Source organism: Phyllobates terribilis, unplaced genomic scaffold (assembly GCF_046119375.1).
Source record: "Phyllobates terribilis strain yellow unplaced genomic scaffold, ASM4611937v1 Scaffold_277__1_contigs__length_2500907, whole genome shotgun sequence".
NCBI lineage: Eukaryota > Metazoa > Chordata > Amphibia > Anura > Dendrobatidae > Phyllobates > Phyllobates terribilis.
Genome location: NW_027363037.1, coordinates 509,612 through 530,439, shown reverse-complemented (window position 1 = coordinate 530,439; position 20,828 = coordinate 509,612). Strand labels below are relative to the sequence as shown.

Here is a 20,828-nt window from a genome sequence, read left to right as displayed (position 1 = left end):
TAATGCCTGCAGACTATAAAAGAGAACCCAACCCAAAAAGTTTGGTTGATTAGTCTGTGGCATTCTGTTAAACTGTTGCTTATGGCGGTCTCTGTGAGCTTCTCAGCGACATTCAGCCAGCCAGGTATCCTGCCTGCAGTAGATGGAATGTGGCAATGGAACGCTGGCTGCGCGTGTCATAATAGGCTCTGAGCCTTTATATACCTGTGCACAGCAGCAGCCACCTTCAGTCTGCTGCTGGACAGCCAGCAGCAGCAGCAGCAGCAGGAGAGGTATGTAATCAGGAGCCCTCCTGCTAAGGGTAGACAGCTGCTCGTTCCACCCCACCCCCCGCCTTAATTGGTTCTCCTCCCTTCCAACGGTGTTGAGGCGGGTGGGAACAGCAGGGGGTGAAGGTGCTGTGTTTAAAGAGGTGGAGTTATGCAGATCTAAAACGCGTGGATTGCAGCAGCAGCAAGCCGAAAAGTGCAGGCATGTAAGGGATCTAGAGGTTGACAACATGTCTTCTTAACGGGAGTCCAGGAGCTCATCTCCACAAATGGACTTTTCAGGATCCTTGGGTGGCTCCGTAGTTTGAAACCAATTCTGGTTATCGCTTCTCGGCCTTTTGGCTAAGATCAAGTGTAGTATCTGTTCTTATCAGTTTAATATCTGATACGTCCCCTATCTGGGGACCATATATTAAATGGATTTTTAGACCAGGGAGATGGAAAAAGAGCTTGCTCTGTCCACTCCACGCATTGACCTGGTATTGCAGTATCTCCAGGACCGGTGCACCCCTTCTTTAATGCAGTTTCTAAAATCAGAAAGAATTGAATTCAATGTTTTTTGTTCATTTTGCTTGTTTGTCGGAATTTGGGATGGACTCTTTGGCTTTGCTTTTCTTCTCCTCATTGGATTTTTCATGTTCAAAGTTGCAGAAGCCAGATTACAAGCTCATTTTGGTTCAACTTCAGCAACTGTGCATTGCATTGCCATGTAATGTGATGCAATGCTATCTTTCTAGCTCTCCCTTTTTACTTCCTTTTGGATAAACAGACATATTAGGCAAGCATTTTGGAGCTTTCACCTAAATAACTACAGGTGGTGAGATAAGCTGCACAATATAATTGACCTTTCAGTATATTGTTGCACACACACCATCTATTTAGCAAATGCCCTTGTTATCAACAGCAGCCTTTTAAACTCACCTGAGCTAACAGGTATGTGCGCTGGTTACTCTGCTGCGCTTAAAATTTCTTTTTTGGTTTGCTACAATGCCTTTTCTGAAACGTTGTCTCCTTCTGCTGGAACACTGACTTCTTTCATTTAATGCCTGCAGACTATAAAAGAGAACCCAACCCAAAAAGTTTGGTTGATTAGTCTGTGGCATTCTGTTAAACTGTTGCTTATGGCGGTCTCTGTGAGCTTCTCAGCGACATTCAGCCAGCCAGGTATCCTGCCTGCAGTAGATGGAATGTGGCAATGGAACGCTGGCTGCGCGTGTCATAATAGGCTCTGAGCCTTTATATACCTGTGCACAGCAGCAGCCACCTTCAGTCTGCTGCTGGACAGCCAGCAGCAGCAGCAGCAGCAGGAGAGGTATGTAATCAGGAGCCCTCCTGCTAAGGGTAGACAGCTGCTCGTTCCACCCCACCCCCCGCCTTAATTGGTTCTCCTCCCTTCCAACGGTGTTGAGGCGGGTGGGAACAGCAGGGGGTGAAGGTGCTGTGTTTAAAGAGGTGGAGTTATGCAGATCTAAAACGCGTGGATTGCAGCAGCAGCAAGCCGAAAAGTGCAGGCATGTAAGGGATCTAGAGGTTGACAACATGTCTTCTTAACGGGAGTCCAGGAGCTCATCTCCACAAATGGACTTTTCAGGATCCTTGGGTGGCTCCGTAGTTTGAAACCAATTCTGGTTATCGCTTCTCGGCCTTTTGGCTAAGATCAAGTGTAGTATCTGTTCTTATCAGTTTAATATCTGATACGTCCCCTATCTGGGGACCATATATTAAATGGATTTTTAGAACAGGGAGATGGAAAAAGAGCTTGCTCTGTCCACTCCACGCATTGACCTGGTATTGCAGTATCTCCAGGACCGGTGCACCCCTTCTTTAATGCAGTTTCTAAAATCAGAAAGAATTGAATTCAATGTTTTTTGTTCATTTTGCTTGTTTGTCGGATTTTGGGATGGACTCTTTGGCTTTGCTTTTCTTCTCCTCATTGGATTTTTCATGTTTAAAGTTGCAGAAGCCAGATTACAAGCTCATTTTGGTTCAACTTCAGCAACTGTGCATTGCATTGCCATGTAATGTGATGCAATGCTATCTTTCTAGCTCTCCCTTTTTACTTCCTTTTGGATAAACAGACATATTAGGCAAGCATTTTGGAGCTTTCACCTAAATAACTACAGGTGGTGAGATAAGCTGCACAATATAATTGACCTTTCAGTATATTGTTGCACACACACCATCTATTTAGCAAATGCCCTTGTTATCAACAGCAGCCTTTTAAACTCACCTGAGCTAACAGGTATGTGCGCTGGTTACTCTGCTGCGCTTAAAATTTCTTTTTTGGTTTGCTACAATGCCTTTTCTGAAACGTTGTCTCCTTCTGCTGGAACACTGACTTCTTTCATTTAATGCCTGCAGACTATAAAAGAGAACCCAACCCAAAAAGTTTGGTTGATTAGTCTGTGGCATTCTGTTAAACTGTTGCTTATGGCGGTCTCTGTGAGCTTCTCAGCGACATTCAGCCAGCCAGGTATCCTGCCTGCAGTAGATGGAATGTGGCAATGGAACGCTGGCTGCGCGTGTCATAATAGGCTCTGAGCCTTTATATACCTGTGCACAGCAGCAGCCACCTTCAGTCTGCTGCTGGACAGCCAGCAGCAGCAGCAGCAGGAGAGGTATGTAATCAGGAGCCCTCCTGCTAAGGGTAGACAGCTGCTCGTTCCACCCCACCCCCCGCCTTAATTGGTTCTCCTCCCTTCCAACGGTGTTGAGGCGGGTGGGAACAGCAGGGGGTGAAGGTGCTGTGTTTAAAGAGGTGGAGTTATGCAGATCTAAAACGCGTGGATTGCAGCAGCAGCAAGCCAAAAAGTGCAGGCATGTAAGGGATCTAGAGGTTGACAACATGTCTTCTTAACGGGAGTCCAGGAGCTCATCTCCACAAATGGACTTTTCAGGATCCTTGGGTGGCTCCGTAGTTTGAAACCAATTCTGGTTATCGCTTCTCGGCCTTTTGGCTAAGATCAAGTGTAGTATCTGTTCTTATCAGTTTAATATCTGATACGTCCCCTATCTGGGGACCATATATTAAATGGATTTTTAGAACAGGGAGATGGAAAAAGAGCTTGCTCTGTCCACTCCACGCATTGACCTGGTATTGCAGTATCTCCAGGACCGGTGCACCCCTTCTTTAATGCAGTTTCTAAAATCAGAAAGAATTGAATTCAATGTTTTTTGTTCATTTTGCTTGTTTGTCGGATTTTGGGATGGACTCTTTGGCTTTGCTTTTCTTCTCCTCATTGGATTTTTCATGTTCAAAGTTGCAGAAGCCAGATTACAAGCTCATTTTGGTTCAACTTCAGCAACTGTGCATTGCATTGCCATGTAATGTGATGCAATGCTATCTTTCTAGCTCTCCCTTTTTACTTCCTTTTGGATAAACAGACATATTAGGCAAGCATTTTGGAGCTTTCACCTAAATAACTACAGGTGGTGAGATAAGCTGCACAATATAATTGACCTTTCAGTATATTGTTGCACACACACCATCTATTTAGCAAATGCCCTTGTTATCAACAGCAGCCTTTTAAACTCACCTGAGCTAACAGGTATGTGCGCTGGTTACTCTGCTGCGCTTAAAATTTCTTTTTTGGTTTGCTACAATGCCTTTTCTGAAACGTTGTCTCCTTCTGCTGGAACACTGACTTCTTTCATTTAATGCCTGCAGACTATAAAAGAGAACCCAACCCAAAAAGTTTGGTTGATTAGTCTGTGGCATTCTGTTAAACTGTTGCTTATGGCGGTCTCTGTGAGCTTCTCAGCGACATTCAGCCAGCCAGGTATCCTGCCTGCAGTAGATGGAATGTGGCAATGGAACGCTGGCTGTGCGTGTCATAATAGGCTCTGAGCCTTTATATACCTGTGCACAGCAGCAGCCACCTTCAGTCTGCTGCTGGACAGCCAGCAGCAGCAGCAGCAGCAGGAGAGGTATGTAATCAGGAGCCCTCCTGCTAAGGGTAGACAGCTGCTCGTTCCACCCCACCCCCCGCCTTAATTGGTTCTCCTCCCTTCCAACGGTGTTGAGGCGGGTGGGAACAGCAGGGGGTGAAGGTGCTGTGTTTAAAGAGGTGGAGTTATGCAGATCTAAAACGCGTGGATTGCAGCAGCAGCAAGCCGAAAAGTGCAGGCATGTAAGGGATCTAGAGGTTGACAACATGTCTTCTTAACGGGAGTCCAGGAGCTCATCTCCACAAATGGACTTTTCAGGATCCTTGGGTGGCTCCGTAGTTTGAAACCAATTCTGGTTATCGCTTCTCGGCCTTTTGGCTAAGATCAAGTGTAGTATCTGTTCTTATCAGTTTAATATCTGATACGTCCCCTATCTGGGGACCATATATTAAATGGATTTTTAGAACAGGGAGATGGAAAAAGAGCTTGCTCTGTCCACTCCACGCATTGACCTGGTATTGCAGTATCTCCAGGACCGGTGCACCCCTTCTTTAATGCAGTTTCTAAAATCAGAAAGAATTGAATTCAATGTTTTTTGTTCATTTTGCTTGTTTGTCGGATTTTGGGATGGACTCTTTGGCTTTGCTTTTCTTCTCCTCATTGGATTTTTCATGTTCAAAGTTGCAGAAGCCAGATTACAAGCTCATTTTGGTTCAACTTCAGCAACTGTGCATTGCATTGCCATGTAATGTGATGCAATGCTATCTTTCTAGCTCTCCCTTTTTACTTCCTTTTGGATAAACAGACATATTAGGCAAGCATTTTGGAGCTTTCACCTAAATAACTACAGGTGGTGAGATAAGCTGCACAATATAATTGACCTTTCAGTATATTGTTGCACACACACCATCTATTTAGCAAATGCCCTTGTTATCAACAGCAGCCTTTTAAACTCACCTGAGCTAACAGGTATGTGCGCTGGTTACTCTGCTGCGCTTAAAATTTCTTTTTTGGTTTGCTACAATGCCTTTTCTGAAACGTTGTCTCCTTCTGCTGGAACACTGACTTCTTTCATTTAATGCCTGCAGACTATAAAAGAGAACCCAACCCAAAAAGTTTGGTTGATTAGTCTGTGGCATTCTGTTAAACTGTTGCTTATGGCGGTCTCTGTGAGCTTCTCAGCGACATTCAGCCAGCCAGGTATCCTGCCTGCAGTAGATGGAATGTGGCAATGGAACGCTGGCTGCGCGTGTCATAATAGGCTCTGAGCCTTTATATACCTGTGCACAGCAGCAGCCACCTTCAGTCTGCTGCTGGACAGCCAGCAGCAGCAGCAGCAGGAGAGGTATGTAATCAGGAGCCCTCCTGCTAAGGGTAGACAGCTGCTCGTTCCACCCCACCCCCCGCCTTAATTGGTTCTCCTCCCTTCCAACGGTGTTGAGGCGGGTGGGAACAGCAGGGGGTGAAGGTGCTGTGTTTAAAGAGGTGGAGTTATGCAGATCTAAAACGCGTGGATTGCAGCAGCAGCAAGCCAAAAAGTGCAGGCATGTAAGGGATCTAGAGGTTGACAACATGTCTTCTTAACGGGAGTCCAGGAGCTCATCTCCACAAATGGACTTTTCAGGATCCTTGGGTGGCTCCGTAGTTTGAAACCAATTCTGGTTATCGCTTCTCGGCCTTTTGGCTAAGATCAAGTGTAGTATCTGTTCTTATCAGTTTAATATCTGATACGTCCCCTATCTGGGGACCATATATTAAATGGATTTTTAGAACAGGGAGATGGAAAAAGAGCTTGCTCTGTCCACTCCACGCATTGACCTGGTATTGCAGTATCTCCAGGACCGGTGCACCCCTTCTTTAATGCAGTTTCTAAAATCAGAAAGAATTGAATTCAATGTTTTTTGTTCATTTTGCTTGTTTGTCGGATTTTGGGATGGACTCTTTGGCTTTGCTTTTCTTCTCCTCATTGGATTTTTCATGTTCAAAGTTGCAGAAGCCAGATTACAAGCTCATTTTGGTTCAACTTCAGCAACTGTGCATTGCATTGCCATGTAATGTGATGCAATGCTATCTTTCTAGCTCTCCCTTTTTACTTCCTTTTGGATAAACAGACATATTAGGCAAGCATTTTGGAGCTTTCACCTAAATAACTACAGGTGGTGAGATAAGCTGCACAATATAATTGACCTTTCAGTATATTGTTGCACACACACCATCTATTTAGCAAATGCCCTTGTTATCAACAGCAGCCTTTTAAACTCACCTGAGCTAACAGGTATGTGCGCTGGTTACTCTGCTGCGCTTAAAATTTCTTTTTTGGTTTGCTACAATGCCTTTTCTGAAACGTTGTCTCCTTCTGCTGGAACACTGACTTCTTTCATTTAATGCCTGCAGACTATAAAAGAGAACCCAACCCAAAAAGTTTGGTTGATTAGTCTGTGGCATTCTGTTAAACTGTTGCTTATGGCGGTCTCTGTGAGCTTCTCAGCGACATTCAGCCAGCCAGGTATCCTGCCTGCAGTAGATGGAATGTGGCAATGGAACGCTGGCTGCGCGTGTCATAATAGGCTCTGAGCCTTTATATACCTGTGCACAGCAGCAGCCACCTTCAGTCTGCTGCTGGACAGCCAGCAGCAGCAGCAGCAGGAGAGGTATGTAATCAGGAGCCCTCCTGCTAAGGGAAGACAGCTGCTCGTTCCACCCCACCCCCCGCCTTAATTGGTTCTCCTCCCTTCCAACGGTGTTGAGGCGGGTGGGAACAGCAGGGGGTGAAGGTGCTGTGTTTAAAGAGGTGGAGTTATGCAGATCTAAAACGCGTGGATTGCAGCAGCAGCAAGCCGAAAAGTGCAGGCATGTAAGGGATCTAGAGGTTGACAACATGTCTTCTTAACGGGAGTCCAGGAGCTCATCTCCACAAATGGACTTTTCAGGATCCTTGGGTGGCTCCGTAGTTTGAAACCAATTCTGGTTATCGCTTCTCGGCCTTTTGGCTAAGATCAAGTGTAGTATCTGTTCTTATCAGTTTAATATCTGATACGTCCCCTATCTGGGGACCATATATTAAATGGATTTTTAGAACAGGGAGATGGAAAAAGAGCTTGCTCTGTCCACTCCACGCATTGACCTGGTATTGCAGTATCTCCAGGACCGGTGCACCCCTTCTTTAATGCAGTTTCTAAAATCAGAAAGAATTGAATTCAATGTTTTTTGTTCATTTTGCTTGTTTGTCGGATTTTGGGATGGACTCTTTGGCTTTGCTTTTCTTCTCCTCATTGGATTTTTCATGTTCAAAGTTGCAGAAGCCAGATTACAAGCTCATTTTGGTTCAACTTCAGCAACTGTGCATTGCATTGCCATGTAATGTGATGCAATGCTATCTTTCTAGCTCTCCCTTTTTACTTCCTTTTGGATAAACAGACATATTAGGCAAGCATTTTGGAGCTTTCACCTAAATAACTACAGGTGGTGAGATAAGCTGCACAATATAATTGACCTTTCAGTATATTGTTGCACACACACCATCTATTTAGCAAATGCCCTTGTTATCAACAGCAGCCTTTTAAACTCACCCGAGCTAACAGGTATGTGCGCTGGTTACTCTGCTGCGCTTAAAATTTCTTTTTTGGTTTGCTACAATGCCTTTTCTGAAACGTTGTCTCCTTCTGCTGGAACACTGACTTCTTTCATTTAATGCCTGCAGACTATAAAAGAGAACCCAACCCAAAAAGTTTGGTTGATTAGTCTGTGGCATTCTGTTAAACTGTTGCTTATGGCGGTCTCTGTGAGCTTCTCAGCGACATTCAGCCAGCCAGGTATCCTGCCTGCAGTAGATGGAATGTGACAATGGAACGCTGGCTGCGCGTGTCATAATAGGCTCTGAGCCTTTATATACCTGTGCACAGCAGCAGCCACCTTCAGTCTGCTGCTGGACAGCCAGCAGCAGCAGCAGCAGGAGAGGTATGTAATCAGGAGCCCTCCTGCTAAGGGTAGACAGCTGCTCGTTCCACCCCACCCCCCGCCTTAATTGGTTCTCCTCCCTTCCAACGGTGTTGAGGCGGGTGGGAACAGCAGGGGGTGAAGGTGCTGTGTTTAAAGAGGTGGAGTTATGCAGATCTAAAACGCGTGGATTGCAGCAGCAGCAAGCCGAAAAGTGCAGGCATGTAAGGGATCTAGAGGTTGACAACATGTCTTCTTAACGGGAGTCCAGGAGCTCATCTCCACAAATGGACTTTTCAGGATCCTTGGGTGGCTCCGTAGTTTGAAACCAATTCTGGTTATCGCTTCTCGGCCTTTTGGCTAAGATCAAGTGTAGTATCTGTTCTTATCAGTTTAATATCTGATACGTCCCCTATCTGGGGACCATATATTAAATGGATTTTTAGAACAGGGAGATGGAAAAAGAGCTTGCTCTGTCCACTCCACGCATTGACCTGGTATTGCAGTATCTCCAGGACCGGTGCACCCCTTCTTTAATGCAGTTTCTAAAATCAGAAAGAATTGAATTCAATGTTTTTTGTTCATTTTGCTTGTTTGTCGGATTTTGGGATGGACTCTTTGGCTTTGCTTTTCTTCTCCTCATTGGATTTTTCATGTTCAAAGTTGCAGAAGCCAGATTACAAGCTCATTTTGGTTCAACTTCAGCAACTGTGCATTGCATTGCCATGTAATGTGATGCAATGCTATCTTTCTAGCTCTCCCTTTTTACTTCCTTTTGGATAAACAGACATATTAGGCAAGCATTTTGGAGCTTTCACCTAAATAACTACAGGTGGTGAGATAAGCTGCACAATATAATTGACCTTTCAGTATATTGTTGCACACACACCATCTATTTAGCAAATGCCCTTGTTATCAACAGCAGCCTTTTAAACTCACCTGAGCTAACAGGTATGTGCGCTGGTTACTCTGCTGCGCTTAAAATTTCTTTTTTGGTTTGCTACAATGCCTTTTCTGAAACGTTGTCTCCTTCTGCTGGAACACTGACTTCTTTCATTTAATGCCTGCAGACTATAAAAGAGAACCCAACCCAAAAAGTTTGGTTGATTAGTCTGTGGCATTCTGTTAAACTGTTGCTTATGGCGGTCTCTGTGAGCTTCTCAGCGACATTCAGCCAGCCAGGTATCCTGCCTGCAGTAGATGGAATGTGGCAATGGAACGCTGGCTGCGCGTGTCATAATAGGCTCTGAGCCTTTATATACCTGTGCACAGCAGCAGCCACCTTCAGTCTGCTGCTGGACAGCCAGCAGCAGCAGCAGCAGGAGAGGTATGTAATCAGGAGCCCTCCTGCTAAGGGTAGACAGCTGCTCGTTCCACCCCACCCCCCGCCTTAATTGGTTCTCCTCCCTTCCAACGGTGTTGAGGCGGGTGGGAACAGCAGGGGGTGAAGGTGCTGTGTTTAAAGAGGTGGAGTTATGCAGATCTAAAACGCGTGGATTGCAGCAGCAGCAAGCCGAAAAGTGCAGGCATGTAAGGGATCTAGAGGTTGACAACATGTCTTCTTAACGGGAGTCCAGGAGCTCATCTCCACAAATGGACTTTTCAGGATCCTTGGGTGGCTCCGTAGTTTGAAACCAATTCTGGTTATCGCTTCTCGGCCTTTTGGCTAAGATCAAGTGTAGTATCTGTTCTTATCAGTTTAATATCTGATACGTCCCCTATCTGGGGACCATATATTAAATGGATTTTTAGAACAGGGAGATGGAAAAAGAGCTTGCTCTGTCCACTCCACGCATTGACCTGGTATTGCAGTATCTCCAGGACCGGTGCACCCCTTCTTTAATGCAGTTTCTAAAATCAGAAAGAATTGAATTCAATGTTTTTTGTTCATTTTGCTTGTTTGTCGGATTTTGGGATGGACTCTTTGGCTTTGCTTTTCTTCTCCTCATTGGATTTTTCATGTTCAAAGTTGCAGAAGCCAGATTACAAGCTCATTTTGGTTCAACTTCAGCAACTGTGCATTGCATTGCCATGTAATGTGATGCAATGCTATCTTTCTAGCTCTCCCTTTTTACTTCCTTTTGGATAAACAGACATATTAGGCAAGCATTTTGGAGCTTTCACCTAAATAACTACAGGTGGTGAGATAAGCTGCACAATATAATTGACCTTTCAGTATATTGTTGCACACACACCATCTATTTAGCAAATGCCCTTGTTATCAACAGCAGCCTTTTAAACTCACCTGAGCTAACAGGTATGTGCGCTGGTTACTCTGCTACGCTTAAAATTTCTTTTTTGGTTTGCTACAATGCCTTTTCTGAAACGTTGTCTCCTTCTGCTGGAACACTGACTTCTTTCATTTAATGCCTGCAGACTATAAAAGAGAACCCAACCCAAAAAGTTTGGTTGATTAGTCTGTGGCATTCTGTTAAACTGTTGCTTATGGCGGTCTCTGTGAGCTTCTCAGCGACATTCAGCCAGCCAGGTATCCTGCCTGCAGTAGATGGAATGTGGCAATGGAACGCTGGCTGCGCGTGTCATAATAGGCTCTGAGCCTTTATATACCTGTGCACAGCAGCAGCCACCTTCAGTCTGCTGCTGGACAGCCAGCAGCAGCAGCAGCAGGAGAGGTATGTAATCAGGAGCCCTCCTGCTAAGGGTAGACAGCTGCTCGTTCCACCCCACCCCCCGCCTTAATTGGTTCTCCTCCCTTCCAACGGTGTTGAGGCGGGTGGGAACAGCAGGGGGTGAAGGTGCTGTGTTTAAAGAGGTGGAGTTATGCAGATCTAAAACGCGTGGATTGCAGCAGCAGCAAGCCGAAAAGTGCAGGCATGTAAGGGATCTAGAGGTTGACAACATGTCTTCTTAACGGGAGTCCAGGAGCTCATCTCCACAAATGGACTTTTCAGGATCCTTGGGTGGCTCCGTAGTTTGAAACCAATTCTGGTTATCGCTTCTCGGCCTTTTGGCTAAGATCAAGTGTAGTATCTGTTCTTATCAGTTTAATATCTGATACGTCCCCTATCTGGGGACCATATATTAAATGGATTTTTAGAACAGGGAGATGGAAAAAGAGCTTGCTCTGTCCACTCCACGCATTGACCTGGTATTGCAGTATCTCCAGGACCGGTGCACCCCTTCTTTAATGCAGTTTCTAAAATCAGAAAGAATTGAATTCAATGTTTTTTGTTCATTTTGCTTGTTTGTCGGATTTTGGGATGGACTCTTTGGCTTTGCTTTTCTTCTCCTCATTGGATTTTTCATGTTCAAAGTTGCAGAAGCCAGATTACAAGCTCATTTTGGTTCAACTTCAGCAACTGTGCATTGCATTGCCATGTAATGTGATGCAATGCTATCTTTCTAGCTCTCCCTCTTTACTTCCTTTTGGATAAACAGACATATTAGGCAAGCATTTTGGAGCTTTCACCTAAATAACTACAGGTGGTGAGATAAGCTGCACAATATAATTGACCTTTCAGTATATTGTTGCACACACACCATCTATTTAGCAAATACCCTTGTTATCAACAGCAGCCTTTTAAACTCACCTGAGCTAACAGGTATGTGCGCTGGTTACTCTGCTGCGCTTAAAATTTCTTTTTTGGTTTGCTACAATGCCTTTTCTGAAACGTTGTCTCCTTCTGCTGGAACACTGACTTCTTTCATTTAATGCCTGCAGACTATAAAAGAGAACCCAACCCAAAAAGTTTGGTTGATTAGTCTGTGGCATTCTGTTAAACTGTTGCTTATGGCGGTCTCTGTGAGCTTCTCAGCGACATTCAGCCAGCCAGGTATCCTGCCTGCAGTAGATGGAATGTGGCAATGGAACGCTGGCTGCGCGTGTCATAATAGGCTCTGAGCCTTTATATACCTGTGCACAGCAGCAGCCACCTTCAGTCTGCTGCTGGACAGCCAGCAGCAGCAGCAGCAGCAGGAGAGGTATGTAATCAGGAGCCCTCCTGCTAAGGGTAGACAGCTGCTCGTTCCACCCCACCCCCCGCCTTAATTGGTTCTCCTCCCTTCCAACGGTGTTGAGGCGGGTGGGAACAGCAGGGGGTGAAGGTGCTGTGTTTAAAGAGGTGGAGTTATGCAGATCTAAAACGCGTGGATTGCAGCAGCAGCAAGCCGAAAAGTGCAGGCATGTAAGGGATCTAGAGGTTGACAACATGTCTTCTTAACGGGAGTCCAGGAGCTCGTCTCCACAAATGGACTTTTCAGGATCCTTGGGTGGCTCCGTAGTTTGAAACCAATTCTGGTTATCGCTTCTCGGCCTTTTGGCTAAGATCAAGTGTAGTATCTGTTCTTATCAGTTTAATATCTGATACGTCCCCTATCTGGGGACCATATATTAAATGGATTTTTAGAACAGGGAGATGGAAAAAGAGCTTGCTCTGTCCACTCCACGCATTGACCTGGTATTGCAGTATCTCCAGGACCGGTGCACCCCTTCTTTAATGCAGTTTCTAAAATCAGAAAGAATTGAATTCAATGTTTTTTGTTCATTTTGCTTGTTTGTCGGATTTTGGGATGGACTCTTTGGCTTTGCTTTTCTTCTCCTCATTGGATTTTTCATGTTCAAAGTTGCAGAAGCCAGATTACAAGCTCATTTTGGTTCAACTTCAGCAACTGTGCATTGCATTGCCATGTAATGTGATGCAATGCTATCTTTCTAGCTCTCCCTTTTTACTTCCTTTTGGATAAACAGACATATTAGGCAAGCATTTTGGAGCTTTCACCTAAATAACTACAGGTGGTGAGATAAGCTGCACAATATAATTGACCTTTCAGTATATTGTTGCACACACACCATCTATTTAGCAAATGCCCTTGTTATCAACAGCAGCCTTTTAAACTCACCTGAGCTAACAGGTATGTGCGCTGGTTACTCTGCTGCGCTTAAAATTTCTTTTTTGGTTTGCTACAATGCCTTTTCTGAAACGTTGTCTCCTTCTGCTGGAACACTGACTTCTTTCATTTAATGCCTGCAGACTATAAAAGAGAACCCAACCCAAAAATTTTGGCTGATTAGTCTGTGGCATTCTGTTAAACTGTTGCTTATGGCGGTCTCTGTGAGCTTCTCAGCGACATTCAGCCAGCCAGGTATCCTGCCTGCAGTAGATGGAATGTGGCAATGGAACGCTGGCTGCGCGTGTCATAATAGGCTCTGAGCCTTTATATACCTGTGCACAGCAGCAGCCACCTTCAGTCTGCTGCTGGACAGCCAGCAGCAGCAGCAGCAGGAGAGGTATGTAATCAGGAGCCCTCCTGCTAAGGGTAGACAGCTGCTCGTTCCACCCCACCCCCCGCCTTAATTGGTTCTCCTCCCTTCCAACGGTGTTGAGGCGGGTGGGAACAGCAGGGGATGAAGGTGCTGTGTTTAAAGAGGTGGAGTTATGCAGATCTAAAACGCGTGGATTGCAGCAGCAGCAAGCCGAAAAGTGCAGGCATGTAAGGGATCTAGAGGTTGACAACATGTCTTCTTAACGGGAGTCCAGGAGTTCATCTCCACAAATGGACTTTTCAGGATCCTTGGGTGGCTCCGTAGTTTGAAACCAATTCTGGTTATCGCTTCTCGGCCTTTTGGCTAAGATCAAGTGTAGTATCTGTTCTTATCAGTTTAATATCTGATACGTCCCCTATCTGGGGACCATATATTAAATGGATTTTTAGAACAGGGAGATGGAAAAAGAGCTTGCTCTGTCCACTCCACGCATTGACCTGGTATTGCAGTAACTCCAGGACCGGTGCACCCCTTCTTTAATGCAGTTTCTAAAATCAGAAAGAATTGAATTCAATGTTTTTTGTTCATTTTGCTTGTTTGTCGGATTTTGGGATGGACTCTTTGGCTTTGCTTTTCTTCTCCTCATTGGATTTTTCATGTTCAAAGTTGCAGAAGCCAGATTACAAGCTCATTTTGGTTCAACTTCAGCAACTGTGCATTGCATTGCCATGTAATGTGATGCAATGCTATCTTTCTAGCTCTCCCTTTTTACTTCCTTTTGGATAAACAGACATATTAGGCAAGCATTTTGGAGCTTTCACCTAAATAACTACAGGTGGTGAAATAAGCTGCACAATATAATTGACCTTTCAGTATATTGTTGCACACACACCATCTATTTAGCAAATGCCCTTGTTATCAACAGCAGCCTTTTAAACTCACCTGAGCTAACAGGTATGTGTGCTGGTTACTCTGCTGCGCTTAAAATTTCTTTTTTGGTTTGCTACAATGCCTTTTCTGAAACGTTGTCTCCTTCTGCTGGAACACTGACTTCTTTCATTTAATGCCTGCAGACTATAAAAGAGAACCCAACCCAAAAAGTTTGGTTGATTAGTCTGTGGCATTCTGTTAAACTGTTGCTTATGGCGGTCTCTGTGAGCTTCTCAGCGACATTCAGCCAGCCAGGTATCCTGCCTGCAGTAGATGGAATGTGGCAATGGAACGCTGGCTGCGCGTGTCATAATAGGCTCTGAGCCTTTATATACCTGTGCACAGCAGCAGCCACCTTCAGTCTGCTGCTGGACAGCCAGCAGCAGCAGCAGCAGGAGAGGTATGTAATCAGGAGCCCTCCTGCTAAGGGTAGACAGCTGCTCGTTCCACCCCACCCCCCGCCTTAATTGGTTCTCCTCCCTTCCAACGGTGTTGAGGCGGGTGGGAACAGCAGGGGGTGAAGGTGCTGTGTTTAAAGAGGTGGAGTTATGCAGATCTAAAACGCGTGGATTGCAGCAGCAGCAAGCCGAAAAGTGCAGGCATGTAAGGGATCTAGAGGTTGACAACATGTCTTCTTAACGGGAGTCCAGGAGCTCATCTCCACAAATGGACTTTTCAGGATCCTTGGGTGGCTCCGTAGTTTGAAACCAATTCTGGTTATCGCTTCTCGGCCTTTTGGCTAAGATCAAGTGTAGTATCTGTTCTTATCAGTTTAATATCTGATACGTCCCCTATCTGGGGACCATATATTAAATGGATTTTTAGAACAGGGAGATGGAAAAAGAGCTTGCTCTGTCCACTCCACGCATTGACCTGGTATTGCAGTATCTCCAGGACCGCTGCACCCCTTCTTTAATGCAGTTTCTAAAATCAGAAAGAATTGAATTCAATGTTTTTTGTTCATTTTGCTTGTTTGTCGGATTTTGGGATGGACTCTTTGGCTTTGCTTTTCTTCTCCTCATTGGATTTTTCATGTTCAAAGTTGCAGAAGCCAGATTACAAGCTCATTTTGGTTCAACTTCAGCAACTGTGCATTGCATTGCCATGTAATGTGATGCAATGCTATCTTTCTAGCTCTCCCTTTTTACTTCCTTTTGGATAAACAGACATATTAGGCAAGCATTTTGGAGCTTTCACCTAAATAACTACAGGTGGTGAGATAAGCTGCACAATATAATTGACCTTTCAGTATATTGTTGCACACACACCATCTATTTAGCAAATGCCCTTGTTATCAACAGCAGCCTTTTAAACTCACCTGAGCTAACAGGTATGTGCGCTGGTTACTCTGCTGCGCTTAAAATTTCTTTTTTGGTTTGCTACAATGCCTTTTCTGAAACATTGTCTCCTTCTGCTGGAACACTGACTTCTTTCATTTAATGCCTGCAGACTATAAAAGAGAACCCAACCCAAAAAGTTTGGTTGATTAGTCTGTGGCATTCTGTTAAACTGTTGCTTATGGCGGTCTCTGTGAGCTTCTCAGCGACATTCAGCCAGCCAGGTATCCTGCCTGCAGTAGATGGAATGTGGCAATGGAACGCTGGCTGCGCGTGTCATAATAGGCTCTGAGCCTTTATATACCTGTGCACAGCAGCAGCCACCTTCAGTCTGCTGCTGGACAGCCAGCAGCAGCAGCAGCAGGAGAGGTATGTAATCAGGAGCCCTCCTGCTAAGGGTAGACAGCTGCTCGTTCCACCCCACCCCCCGCCTTAATTGGTTCTCCTCCCTTCCAACGGTGTTGAGGCGGGTGGGAACAGCAGGGGGTGAAGGTGCTGTGTTTAAAGAGGTGGAGTTATGCAGATCTAAAACGCGTGGATTGCAGCAGCAGCAAGCCGAAAAGTGCAGGCATGTAAGGGATCTAGAGGTTGACAACATGTCTTCTTAACGGGAGTCCAGGAGCTCATCTCCACAAATGGACTTTTCAGGATCCTTGGGTGGCTCCGTAGTTTGAAACCAATTCTGGTTATCGCTTCTCGACCTTTTGGCTAAGATCAAGTGTAGTATCTGTTCTTATCAGTTTAATATCTGATACGTCCCCTATCTGGGGACCATATATTAAATGGATTTTTAGAACAGGGAGATGGAAAAAGAGCTTGCTCTGTCCACTCCACGCATTGACCTGGTATTGCAGTATCTCCAGGACCGGTGCACCCCTTCTTTAATGCAGTTTCTAAAATCAGAAAGAATTGAATTCAATGTTTTTTGTTCATTTTGCTTGTTTGTCGGATTTTGGGATGGACTCTTTGGCTTTGCTTTTCTTCTCCTCATTGGATTTTTCATGTTCAAAGTTGCAGAAGCCAGATTACAAGCTCATTTTGGTTCAACTTCAGCAACTGTGCATTGCATTGCCATGTAATGTGATGCAATGCTATCTTTCTAGCTCTCCCTTTTTACTTCCTTTTGGATAAACAGACATATTAGGCAAGCATTTTGGAGCTTTCACCTAAATAACTACAGGTGGTGAGATAAGCTGCACAATATAATTGACCTTTCAGTATATTGTTGCACACACACCATCTATTTAGCAAATGCCCTTGTTATCAACAGCAGCCTTTTAAACTCACCTGAGCTAACAGGTATGTGCGCTGGTTACTCTGCTGCGCTTAAAATTTCTTTTTTGGTTTGCTACAATGCCTTTTCTGAAACGTTGTCTCCTTCTGCTGGAACACTGACTTCTTTCATTTAATGCCTGCAGACTATAAAAGAGAACCCAACCCAAAAAGTTTGGTTGATTAGTCTGTGGCATTCTGTTAAACTGTTGCTTATGGCGGTCTCTGTGAGCTTCTCAGCGACATTCAGCCAGCCAGGTATCCTGCCTGCAGTAGATGGAATGTGGCAATGGAACGCTGGCTGCGCGTGTCATAATAGGCTCTGAGCCTTTATATACCTGTGCACAGCAGCAGCCACCTTCAGTCTGCTGCTGGACAGCCAGCAGCAGCAGCAGCAGGAGAGGTATGTAATCAGCAGCCCTCCTGCTAAGGGTAGACAGCTGCTCGTTCCACCCCACCCCCCGCCTTAATTGGTTCTCCTCCCTTCCAACGGTGTAGAGGCGGGTGGGAACAGCAGGGGGTGAAGGTGCTGTGTTTAAAGAGGTGGAGTTATGCAGATCCAAAACGCGTGGATTGCAGCAGCAGCAAGCCGAAAAGTGCAGGCATGTAAGGGATCTAGAGGTTGACAACATGTCTTCTTAATGGGAGTCCAGGAGCTCATCTCCACAAATGGACTTTTCAGGATCCTTGGGTGGCTCCGTAGTTTGAAACCAATTCTGGTTATCGCTTCTCGGCCTTTTGGCTAAGATCAAGTGTAGTATCTGTTCTTATCAGTTTAATATCTGATACGTCCCCTATCTGGGGACCATATATTAAATGGATTTTTAGAACAGGGAGATGGAAAAAGAGCTTGCTCTGTCCACTCCACGCATTGACCTGGTATTGCAGTATCTCCAGGACCGGTGCACCCCTTCTTTAATGCAGTTTCTAAAATCAGAAAGAATTGAATTCAATGTTTTTTGTTCATTTTGCTTGTTTGTCGGATTTTGGGATGGACTCTTTGGCTTTGCTTTTCTTCTCCTCATTGGATTTTTCATGTTCAAAGTTGCAGAAGCCAGATTACAAGCTCATTTTGGTTCAACTTCAGCAACTGTGCATTGCATTGCCATGTAATGTGATGCAATGCTATCTTTCTAGCTCTCCCTTTTTACTTCCTTTTGGATAAACAGACATATTAGGCAAGCATTTTGGAGCTTTCACCTAAATAACTACAGGTGGTGAGATAAGCTGCACAATATAATTGACCTTTCAGTATATTGTTGCACACACACCATCTATTTAGCAAATGCCCTTGTTATCAACAGCAGCCTTTTAAACTCACCTGAGCTAACAGGTATGTGCGCTGGTTACTCTGCTGCGCTTAAAATTTCTTTTTTGGTTTGCTACAATGCCTTTTCTGAAACGTTGTCTCCTTCTGCTGGAACACTGACTTCTTTCATTTAATGCCTGCAGACTATAAAAGAGAACCCAACCCAAAAAGTTTGGTTGATTAGTCTGTGGCATTCTGTTAAACTGTTGCTTATGGCGGTCTCTGTGAGCTTCTCAGCGACATTCAGCCAGCCAGGTATCCTGCCTGCAGTAGATGGAATGTGGCAATGGAACGCTGGCTGCGCGTGTCATAATAGGCTCTGAGCCTTTATATACCTGTGCACAGCAGCAGCCACCTTCAGTCTGCTGCTGGACAGCCAGCAGCAGCAGCAGCAGGAGAGGTATGTAATCAGGAGCCCTCCTGCTAAGGGTAGACAGCTGCTCGTTCCACCCCACCCCCCGCCTTAATTGGTTCTCCTCCCTTCCAACGGTGTTGAGGCGGGTGGGAACAGCAGGGGGTGAAGGTGCTGTGTTTAAAGAGGTGGAGTTATGCAGATCTAAAACGCGTGGATTGCAGCAGCAGCAAGCCGAAAAGTGCAGGCATGTAAGGGATCTAGAGGTTGACAACATGTCTTCTTAACGGGAGTCCAGGAGCTCATCTCCACAAATGGACTTTTCAGGATCCTTGGGTGGCTCCGTAGTTTGAAACAAATTCTGGTTATCGCTTCTCGGCCTTTTGGCTAAGATCAAGTGTAGTATCTTTCGAAAAGGCGGTTTTGGATGTTGGCCGCCCTAGTAGATTGATACATTATGCACACTGGGGTTTAGGCGCTTGTTAGTACGCCAGGTGGCTAATATAGTCATCTGGTGGAAAGCATGGCCCCCCAGGATCGACGCCATTGGGCCGGGGAAGATCGAAAGCCCGAAGTGTGAAGTGCCCCAGGAGTGGTGACCCTGGGGTGCCTTAACTCACTGGGATTGGGAACCCCACTTGAGTTTATGGCACATTTGCACAAGCACTTCAAATTTTCTTTCTTCGCACACACCCTTATTCCGGGCCTTCTGGCCTTAGGATGGGGAATTTTTCAATTCCCGGTCGAAGGTCCGGGCAGTATTATACTGTGAAACCTTCACTATTTATTTAATTTCTTTGTCACTGTGTGTCCACTTATTCACGTGTGTCACGTCCTACTAGGATTTTGTCGGGATGCGGTTCCCTTACGGGTTCCTCTCTTGGCAGGTCTAGGGGGGGAGTGTGTGGCCATCAGGTTCCGCTCCCCCCTGAAACCCCCTGGCTCTCCTCTTTCGGGAGGACAGCGTTGTTGGCTCCCCTCTTCCGGGAGGGGAGCACAGTCTTTGGCTCCCAGTGCCTTGCTCGGGTGAGAACTCGGGCAGGTGCTGGGGGTAAGATTGGGTCGCCTCTGGCTTCGGATGGAGGTGGCTTTTTGTCCCTGTTCCTCGCTGTGGCCTTTTGGCTCGGAGGGACGGGGAATGGTTTGGGGGACCCTTCTCCTTTTGGAGAGGGTTTCAAGAAGACCAGCATCCTAGTGCACTTTTTTTGTGGCACTTGTCACTTTTTTAAGCGCACTCGGGTTTTGTACACGAATTCGGGCTTTCAAAAAAAAAAAAAAAAAAAAAAATCTGTTCTTATCAGTTTAATATCTGATACGTCCCCTATCTGGGGACCATATATTAAATGGATTTTTAGAACAGGGAGATGGAAAAAGAGCTTGCTCTGTCCACTCCACGCATTGACCTGGTATTGCAGTATCTCCAGGACCGGTGCACCCCTTCTTTAATGCAGTTTCTAAAATCAGAAAGAATTGAATTCAATGTTTTTTGTTCATTTTGCTTGTTTGTCGGATTTTGGGATGGACTCTTTGGCTTTGCTTTTCTTCTCCTCATTGGATTTTTCATGTTCAAAGTTGCAGAAGCCAGATTACAAGCTCATTTTGGTTCAACTTCAGCAACTGTGCATTGCATTGCCATGTAATGTGATGCAATGCTATCTTTCTAGCTCTCCCTTTTTACTTCCTTTTGGATAAACAGACATATTAGGCAAGCATTTTGGAGCTTTCACCTAAATAACTACAGGTGGTGAGATAAGCTGCACAATATAATTGACCTTTCAGTATATTGTTGCACACACACCATCTATTTAGCAAATGCCCTTGTTATCAACAGCAGCCTTTTAAACTCACCTGAGCTAACAGGTATGTGCGCTGGTTACTCTGCTGCGCTTAAAATTTCTTTTTTGGTTTGCTACAATGCCTTTTCTGAAACGTTGTCTCCTTCTGCTGGAACACTGACTTCTTTCATTTAATGCCTGCAGACTATAAAAGAGAACCCAACCCAAAAAGTTTGGTTGATTAGTCTGTGGCATTCTGTTAAACTGTTGCTTATGGCGGTCTCTGTGAGCTTCTCAGCGACATTCAGCCAGCCAGGTATCCTGCCTGCAGTAGATGGAATGTGGCAATGGAACGCTGGCTGCGCGTGTCATAATAGGCTCTGAGCCTTTATATACCTGTGCACAGCAGCAGCCACCTTCAGTCTGCTGCTGGACAGCCAGCAGCAGCAGCAGCAGGAGAGGTATGTAATCAGGAGCCCTCCTGCTAAGGGTAGACAGCTGCTCGTTCCACCCCACCCCCCGCCTTAATTGGTTCT

At 45.3% G+C, this 20,828-nt stretch overlaps 15 non-coding genes and 1 pseudogene across 15 annotated transcripts; all 16 read left to right on the top strand.

Moving 5' to 3' along the window:
- Positions 1–591: 591 nt before the first annotated feature.
- On the top strand, positions 592–782 carry LOC141220181 (U2 spliceosomal RNA). Its single transcript, XR_012288551.1, has one exon. It is a non-coding gene; the product is annotated as a U2 spliceosomal RNA (small nuclear RNA).
- Positions 783–1,900: 1,118 nt separating this feature from the next.
- LOC141219864 (U2 spliceosomal RNA) lies at positions 1,901–2,091 on the top strand. The gene has a single exon (XR_012288240.1). It is a non-coding gene; the product is annotated as a U2 spliceosomal RNA (small nuclear RNA).
- A 1,115-nt stretch (positions 2,092–3,206) lies between these two features.
- On the top strand, positions 3,207–3,397 carry LOC141219863 (U2 spliceosomal RNA). The gene has a single exon (XR_012288239.1). It is a non-coding gene; the product is annotated as a U2 spliceosomal RNA (small nuclear RNA).
- A 1,118-nt stretch (positions 3,398–4,515) lies between these two features.
- LOC141219861 (U2 spliceosomal RNA) lies at positions 4,516–4,706 on the top strand. The gene has a single exon (XR_012288238.1). It is a non-coding gene; the product is annotated as a U2 spliceosomal RNA (small nuclear RNA).
- Positions 4,707–5,821: 1,115 nt separating this feature from the next.
- Positions 5,822–6,012, top strand: LOC141219860 (U2 spliceosomal RNA). Its single transcript, XR_012288237.1, has one exon. It is a non-coding gene; the product is annotated as a U2 spliceosomal RNA (small nuclear RNA).
- Positions 6,013–7,127: 1,115 nt separating this feature from the next.
- On the top strand, positions 7,128–7,318 carry LOC141219858 (U2 spliceosomal RNA). Its single transcript, XR_012288235.1, has one exon. It is a non-coding gene; the product is annotated as a U2 spliceosomal RNA (small nuclear RNA).
- Positions 7,319–8,433: 1,115 nt separating this feature from the next.
- Positions 8,434–8,624, top strand: LOC141219857 (U2 spliceosomal RNA). Its single transcript, XR_012288234.1, has one exon. It is a non-coding gene; the product is annotated as a U2 spliceosomal RNA (small nuclear RNA).
- Positions 8,625–9,739: 1,115 nt separating this feature from the next.
- Positions 9,740–9,930, top strand: LOC141219856 (U2 spliceosomal RNA). The gene has a single exon (XR_012288233.1). It is a non-coding gene; the product is annotated as a U2 spliceosomal RNA (small nuclear RNA).
- A 1,115-nt stretch (positions 9,931–11,045) lies between these two features.
- On the top strand, positions 11,046–11,236 carry LOC141219855 (U2 spliceosomal RNA). Its single transcript, XR_012288232.1, has one exon. It is a non-coding gene; the product is annotated as a U2 spliceosomal RNA (small nuclear RNA).
- A 1,118-nt stretch (positions 11,237–12,354) lies between these two features.
- On the top strand, positions 12,355–12,545 carry LOC141219854 (U2 spliceosomal RNA). Its single transcript, XR_012288231.1, has one exon. It is a non-coding gene; the product is annotated as a U2 spliceosomal RNA (small nuclear RNA).
- Positions 12,546–13,660: 1,115 nt separating this feature from the next.
- Positions 13,661–13,851, top strand: LOC141220182 (U2 spliceosomal RNA). The gene has a single exon (XR_012288552.1). It is a non-coding gene; the product is annotated as a U2 spliceosomal RNA (small nuclear RNA).
- A 1,115-nt stretch (positions 13,852–14,966) lies between these two features.
- Positions 14,967–15,157, top strand: LOC141220249 (U2 spliceosomal RNA). Its single transcript, XR_012288618.1, has one exon. It is a non-coding gene; the product is annotated as a U2 spliceosomal RNA (small nuclear RNA).
- A 1,115-nt stretch (positions 15,158–16,272) lies between these two features.
- LOC141220264 (U2 spliceosomal RNA) lies at positions 16,273–16,463 on the top strand. Its single transcript, XR_012288632.1, has one exon. It is a non-coding gene; the product is annotated as a U2 spliceosomal RNA (small nuclear RNA).
- A 1,115-nt stretch (positions 16,464–17,578) lies between these two features.
- Positions 17,579–17,769, top strand: LOC141219853 (U2 spliceosomal RNA). The gene has a single exon (XR_012288230.1). It is a non-coding gene; the product is annotated as a U2 spliceosomal RNA (small nuclear RNA).
- Positions 17,770–18,884: 1,115 nt separating this feature from the next.
- On the top strand, positions 18,885–18,976 carry LOC141219751 (U2 spliceosomal RNA; annotated as a pseudogene).
- Positions 18,977–19,770: 794 nt separating this feature from the next.
- On the top strand, positions 19,771–19,957 carry LOC141219701 (U2 spliceosomal RNA). Its single transcript, XR_012288133.1, has one exon. It is a non-coding gene; the product is annotated as a U2 spliceosomal RNA (small nuclear RNA).
- Positions 19,958–20,828: the final 871 nt, after the last annotated feature.